Source organism: Tauraco erythrolophus, chromosome 1 (assembly GCF_009769465.1).
Source record: "Tauraco erythrolophus isolate bTauEry1 chromosome 1, bTauEry1.pri, whole genome shotgun sequence".
Classification (NCBI taxonomy): domain Eukaryota; kingdom Metazoa; phylum Chordata; class Aves; order Musophagiformes; family Musophagidae; genus Tauraco; species Tauraco erythrolophus.
The window spans coordinates 76413758-76432263 of record NC_141465.1 but is presented as its reverse complement, the minus strand read 5'-3'; positions in this window follow the sequence as shown (position 1 = coordinate 76432263).

The following is an 18506-nucleotide window of genomic DNA, read 5'->3' as shown; positions in this document are numbered from 1 at the left end:
CGGACTAAGTACTCAAGATCAAATTCTTGATGGTTTGTCAGTGAGGCTCCATTTTGAACACTTACATTTTTAATGTATGGCACTTCCTTGTATCATATAATGCAAAGCATCTTTAACACAGTTCTTCACAAATGGATCTTGAAAGAATTTAAGTGTTCCTGGAGTGAAAGGGAAGGTACTCACATGGATCTGTAACTGACGATAGAGGAAAGAGAAAATAAAAACATTTCACAGTGGAGAGTGTTAACAGTACACTGTCACAGGAATCCATCTGGGTCCAGACTTGCTAAGCATATCCATGAATGACCTAGAAAAGGGACTAAAAAGAAATGACAAAATAATAGTCTCACATTGCCAAGTATCATGAGGTAAAAATTAAAATGAAGCACAAGGAGTTGCAAAAGAATCTCAGAGTGAGTGACTGCTGAGTGACATACAAGCAGATGGGAGTTCAGTGCTGAAAACTATACAGGGGGAAAGTATACAGGAAAAGACTTTGACTTTACTGAAGTTCCTACCAATGAAGAAGGAAATCTTGGCTGTCACTGATTTCAAATCAGTCAAAACTCCCATGTCAGGAGTTATTAGGAAAGGAATAAAGAATAGGGAGACAACATTGTTATGCCTCATTATAAATCCATGCTGGACCTGTGGGCTGTCTATATCTTTCATTTCCAAAATGATACTGTAGCATAGGAAAAAGATACCAGAAAGGGAAGAAAATTGTGATCAAAGACTCAGAAAAATTTCTCTAGATGGAGAAATTAAATACGTTATGACTCCTCAGAACAGGAAAGAGACTTTTTGTGAGGGCAATAGAGTTCTGTAACCTCATGAATGGCCTGGAGAAGATGACTAGGGAGTGACTGTACACTCTCATATCAAGAGTTATCAGACAGAAATTCTAAAATAGAAAAAAGTAGATAACATCACCAATGAATAGTGGAGCTCACCGTCACAAGATGTAGTGGGGGCCAAAAAGAAAAATATTTTCATTTAGAAAACTGACAAATTCACAGAAGAATTGTTCCTATGACAGCAACATGTTAGAAATAACTTGTTCCTAAATTCCCAGTGTCAATCTCTAGACTTGACTAAGACAAATTAAATAGAGTATTAACTTTTGATAAGTTAGTCTACTAGGAGTGGAAAAAAATAACAGGAGCCTGGAGACCCCACTAAGGAGTAATGAAAATCGAAGAGAGAAAGTCAGGCTTTAAACTTCACATACAGTGTCTCTGAACAGCAAAATAATCAAATCACCTACTCATACAGCCAGATGGGTCCCATCCCTTTTCATGTGGATTTTATAGCAATGCCAAGAACAGAATTTCTCTGAATGAGGATAAATAAGCTGTCAGAATCTGTTTTTTTTTACTTAGATGAGGACAGGGTTAGACCCTGATACTACTGAATTGGTATAATAATTATCGCTGAATTGGCACATTACCATTTAGAAACTTTTAAGTTTAAATAACATATATTTGCATGCTAAAGGTTTGTTTACCTACAGTTCAGAAACAAAACTGTTGGTGACAGCCAACACGGCTTTACTAGGGGCAAGTCGTGCCTGACTAATTTAGTGGCCTTCTACGACAAAGCTACCACGCTGCTTGACATGGGTAAAGCAACGGATGTCATTTTCCTGGACTTGTGCAAGGCGTTTGACACTGTCCACATGACATCCTTGTCTCTAAAATGGAGAGACACGGATTTGACAGATGGATCACTCGGTGGATAAAGAACTGGCTGGATGGTCACACTCAAAGAGTTATGGTCAATGGTGCGATGTCTACATGGAGACCAGTGTCAAGCGGTGTCCCTCAGGGGTCTGTTCTGGGTCCAGTGCTGTTCAACATCTTTGTCAGCAACATGGATGATGGCATTGAGTGCACCCTCAGTAAGTTTGCCGATGACACCAAGCTGTGTGGTGCCATGGACTCCCTTGAGGGAAGAGATGCCATCCAGAGGGACCTTGATAGGCTTGAGAAATGGGCCAGTGCTAACTGCATGAGCTTCAACAAGTCAAAATGCAAGGTCCTTCACCTGGATCAGGCCAATCCTAGGCACAAATACAAACTGGGCACAGAGTGGGTTGAGAGTAGCCCTGAAGAGAAGGATTTGGGGGTGTTTATAGATGAGAAGCTCAACATGAGCCGGCAGTGCGCTCATGTGGCCCAGAAGGCCAACCGCATCCTGGGATGTATCAAGAGAAGCGTGGTCAGCAGGTCGAGAGAGGTGATTCTCCCCCTCTACTCTGCTCTTGTGAGACCCCACCTCGAATACTGCGTCCAATTCTGGTGTCCCCACCATAAAAGAGACATAGATCTGTTAGAGCGTGTTCAGAGGAGGGCCACAAAGATAATCCAGGGGCTGGAGCACCTCTGCTATGAGGACAGGTTGTGGGAGCTGGGATTGTTCAGCCTTGAAAAGAGAAGACTTTGGGGTGACCTAATAGCTGACCTTCACACCGTCTCTTGCTTCCAGAAATGTTAAAAGTTTAACTACATTTAAGTGGGAGTTTGACAAATGAACAGAAAAGAAAGGTTGTTAAGTATAAAGGCACCATTTCTGGCTCAGAAAGTGTCTGAACTGTCAGTTTGCTGGAGACTGGAAGAGTGTTTTCGGAAATACTGCTATTTACTTGTCTATTCTTGCACTGTTCCCAAGATGTTCACTTTCGACTGCTGTAGAAGTGTTGTGGCCTAGATGATCCTTTGTTCTGATCTAGCATGGCTGTTCTTTTGTTCTTATACACCGTGTGTATCACTGTCTTCCCTATTAGAACTCATTCTCCTTTTACAATAAACTGTTGTAACTACTTCGTGTGTGAGCTCTGTTTTTGATAATTGCAGAATATTAGGTTGCCAAGTCAAAGGCACTGGAAAGGCCACATAGCCTCTGCTGCCTTCCATTTGCAGCTTGTTCAGCCTTGAAAAGAAAAGACTTCGGGGGACCTAATAGCTGCCTTCCAATACCTGAAGGGAACCTACAGGAAGGCTGGAGAGGGACTTTTTACAAGAGTGTCCACTGATAGGACAAGGGGAAATGCGTTTAAGTTGAAGGAGAACAGATTTAGATTAGATCTTTGGAAGAAATTCTTCAGTATGAGGGTGGTGAGACTTTGGAATAAATTGCCCAGAGAAGTTGTGGATGCCTCCTCCCTGGAGGTGTTCAAGGCCAAGTTGGACAGAGCCTTGAGTAGCCTGATCTGGTTGAGAGGCATCCCTGCCCATGACAGGAAGGTTGAATTAGGTGATCTCTAAGGTCCCTTCCAGCCTATGCCATTCTATGATTCTATGATTCTGTGAACCATTTCGGAATTGGAGAATAGATAGAAATGCTGAGTGTCTGGCATTGCAGATTTTATTCAGGTTCCAATTTGCCCTTGTTTAAATGGGACGTGGCTGAAGGGATTTTATTCAGTGGTGGAGGTTTGGTGGGGAACGCTTCACTGGAACTTGTAAGCTACGAGGCTGGGTTTATGGTCTGCTAACAAGCTATGCAAAAGTGAATGGCTGGATCCCACAGGCCCAGGGAGTCACCTTCTGCTGGAACAGTGTATGGAGGTCAGCCAGCAATAACTCCGAGCAGCCTTGACCTTACTGGAGGACTGACTAGGTAACAGTCCCTATAGCAGGCTCCTCTTCATCCCTCCCCTACAGCTGCACAAGGTATAAGAGGATTATTCCCCAGGCTGCCCTCTGTATCTTTCTTCTTGCATTTCATAAATGACTCACCGGCTGTTCAGCTCTCTCACTACACTCTCCATCAAGAATTTTACAATCAAGATTTAAAATGGTCTGCTTAACTGTTGATGGCTTGAGACTGTTTTATGAGGTCCTGAACCAAAACTGCCTTCAGAAACAGGAATTTACACCCTCTAGCAGTTCTTTGGAAACATTTTTAGCACTAAATATATTTTTTAAAAAAATAAATTATTTCCTACTCTTGTCCAGTTCTTTGGCTCATCCATGGAAGAATAAGTCTCTGTTTGAGCAGACCTCTCAGAAGGGAAAGCAGAAAGGACTGGGCATTGTTCTGAAATAAGAACCCATAGTCAGGATGACTCAGTGTGCAGAAACAAGCTATAATTATAACTGTGGGTTTTCATGCACTGATTTAGCAATTTCATGTTTATAGAGTTCACCCAGAAAGCTTGTTTTCTGGAGGGCCTAGTTAAGGATATTTACAACACCCATATTCTGACATTCTTCTACTGTGCTGAAGGAGAAATGCTCCTTTCCCTGTTAGTAACAAAAAATATCCTTGTGTTGCTCAGGACTGGTGTTTTTCCTACCTTTAGTTGTGTTTGCTCTACAAGATTAGTTTCAGATTAGTTTCTAGTGTGCTTTCAAACTGTGTTTAAATGTTACCCATACCAAACATTGGGTTTTTTCTGTGTTTCCACCAAAATTTGAAAAATTTGTGTTTCAGTTTTTGGTGGAGAGGTGATTACCTTCTACCTTTCCTTTTGGTGGAAAGACATTACCTTCTACAGCTAGACTCGGCTGTGCATTTAAGTTCTGGTTCAACAAGCCATCTTGACAGAAAACGATTTTGTCTATTACAGAAGCAGAGTCTGAAGTTCAAACAGTGACGTTCTGCTTTAGGTCTCGTGAATGCCGAAGGGGAAAAAAAAATTGGCTGTTAAATTAAGATCCCCAAAGAAAAATCCAGTATTTTGCTATGTTTGTATAAAAGATGCTGTTCTATACATATTTTACTTTCTGCAGTGATGTACTTTGTATTGTTCATAGAAAATTGCAGGGGTTTGAGATTCATATTAATAGGAGAAAATTCACTTTCTTGTAGTACTGAGAATCATAATGGCTAAGCTGAGATGAGGCAGGAAATGGAAGAAACATCTCGAGTGTTGTATGCCCTTTATTAATAATGAGCAGAATATAAGTGGTTGAAAGTATTTTAGTATTCCAGACAGACAATTAAAATTAGATAGGGACCTAGAGCTCATTAAGAAACTTGAGACTGATTATACTGCACTGTGCCTCTGCCCCTGAAGAGCATCATTTCATTAAATCTTGCTTTTTATAAACATTTCTCTTAGCCCCTTGTCGCACAAACTAAACATATGCAAACAGAAGAAAACACGCCTTCTCTATCTTCTTCTCACATTTCACATTTTATAATGGAGACATCAGTTTTTATCTCAGATTAATGCCTATGTACACAGCAGACGAGCAAAATCTCAAGACCAAATGGATCCATTAAGGGTGACCCTGTAATCGTGATGAGACACTCTAACCTGTAACTATGTCCCTAGGCAGTCCATGTCATAACAAATCTAAAACATTTGCTTGCAGGCTACAGTTGTCCCAGCAGAAAAAGTTGCACTTTATCTCATTGATAACTGGTAAGTAGTGGTCTTACAATCGACAACACTATTTCACTATTTTAGTTCAAGAATTATCACATTTTATCCTTCATTAATCTCGTGGTATACCAAAAGCTGCGTACTGTTGTATTCATCTGTTGAACCCAAAAACCTATGGATTCCTGCAAGTTTCAGTTGCCAGTCTGGGGCGTTGGTAACAAATGAAAATCATTGGGATGTGATGGGTTTTTAGGGTACGGCTTCATGTTGCGCTTAATCCAATCTAACTGCGGTCTGCTGCTGAAGTGCTGATCCTGCTCTTCTGTTCTCCCAGCCCTGGTTCCTGTCCTTCCATTAGCAATCACATGCCCGCACAGTGATTTGGATCAGTTCACTGATCCCACGGGAAATGCATCCACATCCTGCTGGATTAGTCTCCTGTGGCAGCAGTCTCTGGGAGTCACACAGCAGGGACACTGTGTGTGTGGGAGGGAGGAAGCCCATCCCATCCCATGCACTGATAGCCCACAGTCAGCTCAGATGAGGTAGAAGGTGAAACTCCATCGAGAATGCCCTGTATGAAGTGGAACGATGGCTCCAGCTCTCGAATACCACAAAATCCACCTTCTCAGTTTGCAGCAGTGAACACTCCCACCCGTGGTTTAAGCCCAGAGCTGCGTATCCAGAGTGGTTGGTCTTTGCAGAGCAGGTACAGAAGCAAACAGCAGAGGGATGACTTCGCTGCCATGACTGATACTGAACCCCTTGGCTAGGTAACGAGAGACCCTCAGGACTTCAGAACACCAGTCTGCAGCCTTCCTAAGCCCAGAATTTAACACCCAGGAGAGAAAAGCCAGAAATCACAAATATCCCCAAAACTGCAAGTTTGTTATTTTGGGAGGTTTTCTATCAGGAAAATAAATTACAGCTTGTAGGCTGTTTTCCGACATTTGAACCTACCATCATCCCCACTAAGTATGTGTGTGGGACAGTTACAGCCTGTAATAACTATGCCCCCGCAAAAATGGAGGTCCTGTGCATGTGCTCTCCCACCTTCCCCATCATTCCCATCCCACAGGCTTCTAAAACTAGTTACCCAGTAAGTTCCTGTAGTGCTTGCAGTGCTCTGACATGTTCCAGCAATCTTCCACCTCCTCCTGCAGACCTCCTTTCATTCACAAAAATCTGCTGCAGCCTCCCACTTGCACCAGACCTTTGGCAAGGTCCCAAAGCCTCGCGCTCCTTTGGCATCTACAGTTGCCAGCTTGGTTTTCCTCCCATCTTTTTCATGAGAGCAGGCTTCCTGGGGATTTTGGACTGAGCGTATCTCTTCTTCCAGCTGACATAGTGAGTATCTGATGCTTTACTTGCAAAGAAGAGCAGATTTTGCTGCTCCACATAAGCACTGGTGTTCTTCCCTGCTCAAAAGTAAATTTACAGGGGGAGTGATGGGCTACAGGCTCGTATTAACACTGCAATGGAGTAACAGAGCTGCACAGACTTCCCATCCCATTGTCTCCTGATAGCAGAGGGATTTGCCTCAGCACCATAGCTACTTGTAGAACTGGTCAGAGGGAACTGCAGGAGGCCACAAATCTACATTTATTTTCTGATGAGGCTTAAGTGAGAAATACACAGATTAGCCCCTGAATCTGCTACCAAGAATTATCTGTACTGACTCTGTATCTTCTGAATACAGCACGAAGTACAGAAACAACCCTGTTAGATGCTTTGTATACAGACTTACTTGGGCTAAATGCAAATTTCTGCTACACTCAGTGTGCAGAACTCACATAGATGGTCTGTTCTTCCTGGACCAGATTCTAGTTTCTTATCTTAATACTGCGATTGCCTTACATGTCTATGCTCAGTTCTGCTCATTCTGCTTCTTGCACCTAAACTATATCCTGCCTCCAACTGTACCTTCCTCCCAAACTCCCTCAGTGCAAATCTTGGCCCTCCTCTCCCTTCTCCTGAGAAGCTCTCCAGTGCCAATGTGCCACCCACCCATATCAGATATGGAAAAGCTGCTGCAGTTATGTGCACTGAGGGGCTTAGGCAAAGCATACTGATATCAGTGGAAAGACTCTTATCAGCTTCACTGGATTTTTGATTTCTGCTGTTTCTAGGTGGTACATAGGCTCCTCAGCCCATAGCACATCTTCATCATCTTCCTTTCTCACTTATATAGAGGTTGACACTATAGCCATGAGAAGGTGAAAAATCCTTGATGTCTCAGCACCAACTATAAACATCAGTGCACTATCAACATTCTTCTCACAGCAAGTCCCAGACTAAAACCAAAACACAGAGCTCTTCTAGCTACTAAAAAGAATGAATTCTGTCCCAGCTGAAACCAGATCAGGGTCCATCGGGATTGCTCACAATCCTCCCAGCCCTTGCAGCAGCAGCAGAATCCACAGCTCCACAGGCTAGGGAGGCTCCTTGTAACCCTCCCAAGGACTATAACAGCCCTATACCCAGATCTGTTACCTGAGCATGCCCAAATTTGACCCTGAAGTTCAGTGGATAGCTTAAAATCTGCTTCTGCCTATGCTCGAGAAGACTTCAGTGTGAAAAGAGCAGTGTTTAGGAGAGGTCTAAAACTGACTGTCATTCAGGAATGAGATGCTCTTCCAGCAAAATCTCCCAATGGACTGCATCTAGCTGTCATGGCCTCACCAGCTGCCATCTAAGGGAGTCGTTTCCCCTACCTAATGTGGTGATGGTGGCTTTCTTTTTAAAGACATGGACTGGGCTGAGGGTTTGTACAACAGTTTAACGTCTTGGGAAGTCACCCAGGAGGCAGGAATCTGAAATCAGTGCATTCTTAGTCTGTCAGGATCGAATGTAGATCAGCTCAAATTCTGCATCCACTTCAAAATGATCTTTTGCTGGAGTGTCTATACATCTCTGTATTTAACATGGTACCATTTTCTCTATGGATCAGTCTGCTGTGCTCACAGGAGCAAATTTTGCTTTGTCTGGCTCACGTTTTGCTCAGTTATAGAAATTCCCCCAAACCTGCTTGTGGCTTTGCTTCTTAGGGCAGGGTTTCATGCCTGGGTTTTAAGTCCTGCAGTTACATTGAATTTAAGCTCAACATGAAGCTGTATCCAGTGATTTTGTCATCTTTTAGCATAAAAGTGATGGGTGTTGCAGAACAGTCAGCTTTATTCTTGCTCTTTATTATTCTTCAATATGCAAGTCTCTTTATATAATATCACGTAAGATTTTGGCAGTTTTAACAAGCTTTTAGAAGTTTTACAGAGAGATGACTTCCAACAGCTCTGCCAGGGGCCAGCGCTTGCCTAAATCTACCCGCATATTTTTGTTTTCCTAAACATACAGCTGGCCTATGGTCTTCAAAAGCGATGCTGCTCTAAACACGACGTGTTTTCAGAGGATAACCTAGAGCTTGCGATAACTGCGAGTGAAAAACTGTTGAGGCAAGGATGCAAGAGGGCTTTCCGGGAGGGCTCCCCCCCACACACCACCACCACCGCCACCCCTCCCCGACCTTTTCCCGCCTCTGTCATGTATTTTTCTGCCACCTGGTGGTGGGAAACGACCCGCCGCGCCCGAGCTGCGAGGGGCGGTTTGCTGGAGACCTCGGACTGACAGGGAAGCTTTGGCTGAGCAAGGAGCCTGGAGTTGGAATCAAAAAAAAAAGTTAAATAAAGATAGGAGAGGTGCTGCATATTTCATCCCTATTGATATTACCTGGAATCTGTAGTCACAGACTGGTGCTTCGTTGCAAAATGCCCTCTGGTACCTGAAGAGGCCCTACAAGAAGGTTGGAGAGGGACGAGGGACTTTTTACAAGGGTATATGATGATAAGACAAGGGGCAAGGGCTTTAAACTGAAAAAGGGTGGCTTTAGATTAGATATAAGGAAGAAATTTTTACATTGAGAGTGGTGAGGTACTGGAACAGGTTGCCCAGAGAAGTTGTGGATGCCCCATCCCTGGAAGTGTTCAAGGTCAGGTTGAATGAGGCTTTGGGCAACCTGGTATAGTGGAAGGTGTTCCTGCCCATGGCAGGGTGTTGCTCACCAGCCTGGGCTGCGGCACCAAGGACGCTGTTGCATCTTCCGCAGTCAGGAGGAAATGGCCTGCCTCTTGTAGGCAGGATAGGTACCTTGAGCTGATTAGTAATTAGTTCATTATCTCAACTCAATCCAGCTAGGTAATAATGACTGGTTGCCATAATTCCCCCTTTTTGTTTTACCATTTTTTGTTTTCACAAAGGCTTTAAGGTGAGCAGAGACCCGGCCCATTCATGCAACTCCAGCACACTTCCCTCCCGCGAATACCACGTCGGGGCTTGCGGCTTTACCTTCTCCTCAGAAGGACTCTCGCTCAGGCTCCCGCTCTTTTGGCTCGGGCTCTCAGCTCCGGCGAGGGAGTCAGGGCTTCCTAGGGTCTCAGATGTATCACGTCGGGGTCACCAGTTGTTGCTCACCAGCCTGGGCTGCGGCACCAAGGACGCTGTTGCATCTTCCATAGCCAGGAGGAAATGGCCTGCCTCTTGTAGGCAGGGTCAGTACCTTGAGCTGATTAGTAATTAGTTCATTATCTCAACTCAATCCAGCTGGGTAATAATGACTGGTTGCCATAGCAGGGGAGTTGGAACTAGATGATCTTTGAGGTCCCTTCCAACCCTAACCATTCTATGATTCTATGATTCTATGAATCTGTGAATAAATCCCTCCTATCAGAGGTCAGAAATGGCTCAGGACTTCTCTGACTCCTGCTGCTTCTGCCAGGCTCCCGGAGCTGGAAAAAGCTGGCACAAAGCAGGACTTTGGGGTCTTCTTCCCACAACCAGGGTGGCAGCAAGTTAGGAGAGGGAGCAAGCTCATCAGCTGTGCGTAGCCACCAGGTGTGAGGCATCCATCTGCTCTGAAGCTGATGTAGTGGAGAGATGATGACTCGCGCTTGCAATGAACGCAGGAAATAAAGAGCCAAAACAAACAAAAAAACCCACAACCCAACCACCAATGGCAAATCACAGACTGAGTTTCCGTAGCTCAAATAGTGATGTGATGGCGATCGACCGCAACCTGGTCCCCAACAGGAGGAAGAGATGGTCTGTGACAGTAACTTCTTGCCCTGCTGCGGCAGAGGATACCACGACCATTAGCCTCATGTTCCTGCTCCCTGCAGAGCACCAGAAGTCCAGGGTGCAAATGTAGAGGACTTAGAAGTCCTCTCCTGGCTCCCTCATTTTCATGCTCAGTTTCTCAAGAGTGTTTCCCCCATCCTCATGCCCCCTCAACAGGTTCAGCACTCAGCCAGGCCCTGCCAGCATGGGACATCCATGGTTCTAACTTTAGTGAACTCATGCAGCAGTGTCTCCCTTACCCTTTGGTGTTTGCGATCAGATTTCAGTAAAAATGCTTTCGATAACATTAATTCAGTTAGGTGGTTACAGAACTGATCCCAGGCACTCTGTCGAAGCACAAAGTATCAGCCTGGAGGAGATGCACCAATTGAATTAACCTTTACTTGAAACATTTTTTGTAAGGTAAGACCTTTAGGAAATAGGACTCCCATCTAAGTAGAAGACAATACCAATTTTCACTACCCAGGAAGCATGGCATGGCTCCACGAGCACTGATTTTTTAAAAAGTTTATCAGGCTTGAATAAAGTATTTTTCCCAGCTGTAAGGACTGGATGTTCAATGTGGAGTAAAGAAAGCCCTATATTGGCTGTGACTGAAAGGGACATATGTTGAAGTCAGTATCTGACAGGGATATACATTGAAGTCAGATGAATCTCACAGGAGGAGCACAAACTCAATTTCACAGAAGCAGACAGCTGAGATTTCATCTTAACCTCATGAGGGTTTTATTCGCCGCTAACAGCAGAAGTTGGGTCAAACAAGGGGTTGTAACAGTAGCTTGAGAGTGCATGCTGTGAAAGTGCCTCACTCTATTCCATGCCTAGCTCTTGCATCATTTTTATTCATTTTTTATTTAGCTATGCATTTCCACAGCTTCAATTTCTATTTTCCTCTCACCCCCAAAATACAGCAATAGTGTTACAGAGACAGAGCCCCTTTTAATGCAGATGTCTCCTCATGAGTGTTTCAGAAGGCCTTATGGCCATTTTGGCATTGCAAGGAAAGCCAGCTTTTTCTTTCCAATACATCTACAGGCAAAGGCAAACCTGCCTGATTAGCTTCTACAATGATTAGGATCCCTTTAGGATGCAGTCAGTAGCAGCTGTAACACCGCTTAAGATTGTCAAATCAGTGTTTGGTATGTCAGTGCGAAGGAAATAATAAAAATGTGTAGTTTCTATGAGCTGTCTGATTGCCAAAAGTCTTTGGGCTCTCCATCTTATTGAAAATAACCCTTTACAAAAGCACAAGTGGCTACGTCCAGTCCAGCTGGTACCCAAGAAAGCAGTCATGGAGGCTACACAAGGAAGATCTGTGCCTGCCGCGACATGGGCTTCACCCATGAGGGTGCACTGCCTGTGCCCTACATTTTGTCCAAGCTTACTCAGGCCCTGCTGCAAAAGACCTTCTCCCAGCTCTTTACTGAGCTCTCTGCACTTACAAAACACATACCCCAGCCCGTCCTCTCCAAAAAGGTGACAAACCAATTCCCACACCCTGCCTGTTTTTTCCATATTGCCTGTCTTCATCCTCCTATAGAGTCATTGCACCAGGATGCTGCTGAGAGCTTCCAAGTGATGGGGAAGGTGCCAACAGCAGGTGGCCTCTGATCTTCACATAAGCCTCTTAAAACATGCTTGTGATTTGAAATGATTCAGGTAAGCACGTAGTTACTCTCTGAAAAACACAGGTCCTGTTTTGCTCATCTTTCTCTCCTCTCTCTCCTCCATATGCAATCAGATCAGCTGTTAAACTCCCTGGGACATGGACTGGTTACTCACCTTTGGGCAATAGGTATTTCATGCAGAGCTTTGACTCAGATTAGAAATGAGTATGGGAACGTGATAAAATTTCAAAACTGTAATGGAGAGTCCACTGAATTGCAGGCTCCCCTGTTACCTTTGTACTGTGTTAAACTCCACCAAATCCTGTCATAGAATCACAGAATCATAGAATGGTTAGGGCTGGAAGGGACCTTCAAAGGTCATCTAGTCCAACCCCCCTGCAAGGAACAGGGATACTCCAACTAGATCAGGTTGCTCAGGGCCTCGTCCAACCTGGCCTTGAACGTCTCCAGGGATGGAGCATCCACCACCTCTCTGGGCAACCTGTTCCAGTGTTCTACAACTCTCATGGTAAAAAATTTTTTCCTAATATCCAATGTGAATCTACCTCCCTCTATTTTAAAACCATTACCCCTTGTCCTATCACAACAGGCCCTCCTGAACAGCCTCTCCCCATCTTTCCTGTAGGCCCCCTTGAGGTACTGGAAGACCGCTATAAGGTCACCCCGGAGCCTCCTCTTCTCCAGGCTGAACAGCCCCAACTCTTTCATGTTCTCTTCCTATGTCCTCATAGGAAAGGTGCTCCATCCCTCTTATCATCTTCGTGGCCCTCCTCTGGACCCTCTCCAACTGGTCCATGTCCTTCTTATGTTGGGGGCTCCAGAACTGGACGCAATACTCCAGGTGAGGTCTCACGAGGGCAGAGTAGGGCTTTACCTGCAGCAATGTCTCTAGAGGAACAGCAGGGATTGAATTTGGCTGGAAATGGGGCATCCTTAAATGTCCTGAACCACCTCCTGGTGGAGTAGGGTGATTTCAGGAGTTGTTACTTTCCCTTTGATAATTTGTCTCTCACTCTTTAAGAAGTGGTTCAATTATTTTATTATCAGTAGTCTAACCTCTGCAAGATAGTCAATCATATTACGCTGAAGCACTGTGCATCAAGGTATGAATGAAAACTGTAAAATTAATTTGTAGAGTAACAGTATGTGTAGGTGGCTTACAATTGCTTCCAGGAATTTAATTCCAGGAGTTAAAAATCTCAATAACTTTGTATAGACATTTGCCTAAAACTATAGAGAAGTCTTTAAAAGGTCCATTTTCAAGAACACCAAATGGTAGGGACTGGATTCATGCAGAATCTGAACAGTTTTAAGTCAACAGTCATTAGGTTGATCTAACAAGCAGTAAGAAAAACATGGAAGCTGTACAGTATATTTGTAATATTAGTAAGCATACAGATGTACACATTCCTGTATCTACCTGACCAGACATGAGTGCAGAACAGGCTTTTGTAATTCACCACTCTTGCATTTTTTTAAAGGTTTTGTTCATTTGTTTTAAATAAGAACTGAAGTTAGAATGATCAACTGTGAATCTGATTGATTTCAGGGTATCTTCTCTGCAACAGAAAAAGATATGCAAAAGACCCTCTCAGTAGTCTGCTGGTCTAGACAGCAGCACACAAAACTAAACACTGTCAGATCTGGAAGTTAACCTTACCTCTTTAATCTGCAAAACTAAGAGACTGGAAACACTTGATTCCAGCCTGAAGACCAATTCCCTGCACACGGCTTCTAGACAGTCACAGCAATGCTGATAAGAGCTGCCCAGGCATCTATACAAGGTTCCCTGATTTTTTTCATATCAAATATTGGATGAGAAAGCACATAGATATTTCAACTTTAATTACGTCAATACGTCAATTAACGTCTCTTCAGAAGGCTGAAGAGATGGGGGAGCTTGTTTTCTCCTCATCAGAAAGCTTTCCCTGATTTTACTAATTTTTACATTAGTGGCATTCTAATTGTCTACCAAGTGGTAGACAAGTTAGTGGGTTTGCTAAAGTGTTAACTTCTAACAGCTTATGATATAAAAAGTCGACATGTGACCTGCTGTATTGGGCTGGCTGAGACATGGGGAAAATTAACTCTAGCAGCCCTCAAGCTCTCGTAGTGCTGTGCTCTATACTGGTAGGTAGAAAGGTGTTGATAACACATCAGTGTTTTGGCTACTGCCGGAATACTCAGAATGTCTCCCCAACATTCCTCCTTGTCCTGGTTTCAGTAGAGACAGAGTTAATTTTTCTTTTTTTTTTTTTTTTCCAGCTAGAATATCTCTGTGTTTTGGAGTAAGTATGGGATTTGTTATGAGAAGAATGTTGAAGAATGTTGATAGCCACTGATGTTTATAGTTGGCACTGAGACATCAAAGACCTTTCTGTTCCCCGTGTTTTGCAAGTGTGCAGGAGCATGGCAGGGTGGAAACATAGAATCATAGAATCATAGAATGGTTAGGGCTGGAAGGGACCTTCAAAGGTCATCTAGTCCAACCCCCCTGCAAGGAACAGGGATATCTCCAACTAGATCAGGTTGCTCAGGGCCTCATCCAACCTGGCATGACCAGGACAAAGAGCCCACAACTCCTCTTATAATTTGAATTTAGATTTAGGATTGAGGGCCAAATTGGCCAATGGAATATTCCATATCATGCAATGTCATACACAGTATATAGATAAGGGTTAACAAGGAAGTTGGAATCTCTCTTTTGGGGATTTTTCTCAGAGTCTTGGAGTTCTTTCTCTCTCTCTCTGTCTCTGTCTTTTCAGGCCTTTCACTCAGATGGGATTGCAGTGGCAGGATTTACGTGTTTCAGGATCACTTGCCAGAACAGGACAAGCATTCATCACCAGATGGTGAGCAATTACACTGTGCATCACTTGTTCATACATATTATTATCATTATACATATATAATATATATACTATGATTATTGCTACTTTTAATTTTATATAATTATTATTTTTAAATTGTTCTTATCTTAACCTAGGGAGTCTCCTTCCCTTTTCCCCTTTAATTCACATCCCCATTCCCCTGGGGGTGGGGGAGGATAAGTGAGCAGCTGCATGGGATTTAGTGCTGGCCAGGTTAAACCACAACACCCTCTCACCAGTATGCTGGAGGTGGGCAAGATCTTGGGAGGGGACAGAGCCAGGACAGTTGGCCCAAAGTGACCAAAAGGATATTCCATACCATACAGCATCTGCTCAGCAATAAAAACTAAAAGAAAGGAGGTGGCAGGGGTATTCATTATTACAATGTTTTTCTTTTGGAGCAACCACTATGTCCACTGAAGCTCCGCTTCCCAGGAAGTGGCCAGGCATCACAGAATGGTTTGGATTGGAAGGGATCTTAAAGGTCTTCTAGTTCCTACCACTCTGTCATAGGCAGGGACACCTTCCCCTAGATCAGGTTGCCCAAAGCCTCATCCAACCTGACCTTGAACACTTTCAGGGATGGGGCATCCACCACTTCTCTGGGCAACTTTCCCCAGTGACTTACCACCCTCAGAGTGAAGAATTTCTTCATCAGATCTAATAGAAATCTACCTTCTTTCAATTTAAATCCATTTTCGCTTGTCATATCTACACTACACACCCTTGCAAAAAGTCCTTCTCCAGCTTTCCATTGCCTGCTGATGGGAAGTAAAGAGTAAATCTTTTGTTTTCCTTTGCTTCCACACATAGCTTTTGCTTTATTGAATTGCCTTTATCTTAACATGGAAAAAAACCTCATGAGTCATTTTCTCCCCTCCACTGTCCTGCTGAGGCGGGGAATGATAGAGCATCTTGATGAGCACCTAGCATGCAGCCAAGGTCAACCGAGCACACCTGCATATCAAAGGAAAAAAAGAAATGTTAAAATGTTAAGTAAACATTTCACCTGGTATGGGCAAAATAGTAGACAGGAGATGGTATCCCGTAGGCATATAGTTAAGAGAATTTATTTTGCTTAACTTGCATGGCAAGGGAAAGACTGGCTAGTCTACCGCAAGTAAAGCTGATGCAAAACCTCTTTAGCTTCTCAGAGGGTAGCAGGCAGCCAGTTCCTCCTGGGGCTGTCCCAGGAAACCCGCAGCCCCATGGGCTGGGGGAACGCCCAGCATCTTGAATCCATGGGAAAGGCTTTCCCTAGATGACCTTAGAGACTTATAGGGGTTACTGCCTATGGGGTACAGGACTAACTTGGATGCAGGTGAAGAGCACCTTGGACTTGCCTTATCTAACTCCATTTCTGATCGTTTTCATGGGCCATGGACTCCCTTCTCTATGCACATGTGTACATGGAAGTCTAAGGGCCAGCAACATGCACGTTGCTTGAATAGGTATGTGTGATCACTTGCAAATATCAAGCTAGACTTGCTGTAAAATAGGATAAGAGTATTGGGAGCCAGGTGTAAAAGCAGCTGTAAGTCTGACCAAGCTGACCAGTAGGAGAGTAGCCTACTGCCAGGGAGTCCAAGCCAGCTGCTGGAGAAAGTATAGGATGTGGATCTAAATATAGGAATTCCCAAAACTATATGTAGGCCACCAGCACTCCTTAACATGGTTCACAGGCTACAGAATCCCATTAAGCAGCGAAATTTAGTCTTCCCTACTATAAATTTGACGAGTGTTACAGGTACATTAAGATAGAGAAGACTGACTGTCGGTTTAGCCTCAGGCAGCAACTAAGCACCACACAGCTGCTTGCTCACCCCTTCCCCCCCATGAGTCATAGGAGAGAAAATAGAACAACAGGCTTGAGGGTTGCAGTAAGAACAGGGAGGGATCACCCACCAGCTATGGCCATGAGCAAAACAGGCTCAACTTGGGGACAAATATTCATTACCAGTGACATTCAGAGAGGAAAATGAGAAACAAAGCCAGATCTTAAAAACAACTTCCCCCACCCCTCCCTTCTTCCCAGCTCTACCTCCTCCCCAAGCAGTGCAGGGGAATGGGGAATGGGGGTTGTGGTCAGTTCATCACATGTTATTTCTGCCATTCCTTCCTCCTCAGGGGGAGGACTCCTCACACTCTTCCCCTGCTCCAACATGGGGTCTCTCCTCACAGGAGACAGTCCTCCGTGAACTTCTCCAACATGAGTCCTTCCCACAGGTTGCAATCCTTACCCATCAGACTGTTCCAGCATGGGTTTGTCCCATGGAGTCATGGCTTCTTAGAGTGCAGCCACCCACTCTGGTGTGGAGTTCTCCATGGACTGCAGATGCATCTCTGCTCCACTGTTAATCTCCAGCAGCGTGGGGTCCTTTCTCACAGGAGACAGTCCTCTACAAACTCCTTCAGGTGCAGTCACCTGCTCTGGCATGGGGTCCTCCACAGGCTATGGGTGGGTCTCTGCTCCACCATTAACCTTCACGGGCTGGAGGGGGGCTGCCTGCCGTCTCACCACAGGCTGCAGGGGAATCTCAGCTCCAGCACACCTCCTCCCACTCCATCTTCACTGACCTTTGTGTCTGCAGGGTTGTTTCTCTCTGATCTCAGTCTCTCTCTCCACTGCAGCCGTGCTGGACCTGACGAACCTTGGCAGTCCCAACAGGACAATCTTTGCCAAGAACAAGGTGCTTTGGAGTGCTCCAAGCCACACCATGGTGGCCATCACCAGTTGAGTGGCAGTGGCCCAGCACAGACAGCCACCCACACAGGAGGCCAGAGGACAGTCTCCCTCCTCCTCCCTACTCTGTGCTACACGTCCTACATGGCACAGGTTTCTTTGTCCCTTCTTACATATCTAATTCATGCAGTCACTGATTGGCTTCACCTTGGTCAGAGGCAGGTCCCACTTGGCCAGAGGCAGGTCTGACTTGGAGCCGGGGAAGCTTCTGGGAGCCTCTTACAGGGGCTATCCCTGTAGCCCCTCTCCTGCTACTAAAACCCCACCACATAGACCCAGCACACTGACAATGATCCGTTAGCTTCACATGAGGGAGCACATATGAAGAAGCTGCAGAGAGATGATATCAAGTTTTGTTAACGTGCAACTCTAAGTCATACTCTTACACCACTACCATTATTTTGTTACAAGTTTTATTGCTGTTGTTTATCCCAGATGTCATTTGCCATTGTCTGTTTACCTGAGTGGACACCTCATTGATATATTTACTTAAAAACATGATAGGTGTTACATGGGTAGTTAACAGGCACATAAAGCATATATTACAGTACATGTCCAAATTACTGCCATACGGAGCGTTTTAATCTGAGCAATGCCAGAGCTTTGCTCCCATTGTCCATAAGGAAGTATAAAAGAATTTAAGGCACATGTGACCTGCTGATTTCAAGTAACAGTGAGGCTAGAAGGGTTATGCAGACAGCTTGGCTTCAATTACTGTTTCTTGACAATACTTATTTCTTTCATGATATAAAATTGAAATGCAGTATAAAAATACATCTTTTCACAGGGTCTAATAGTGCTGA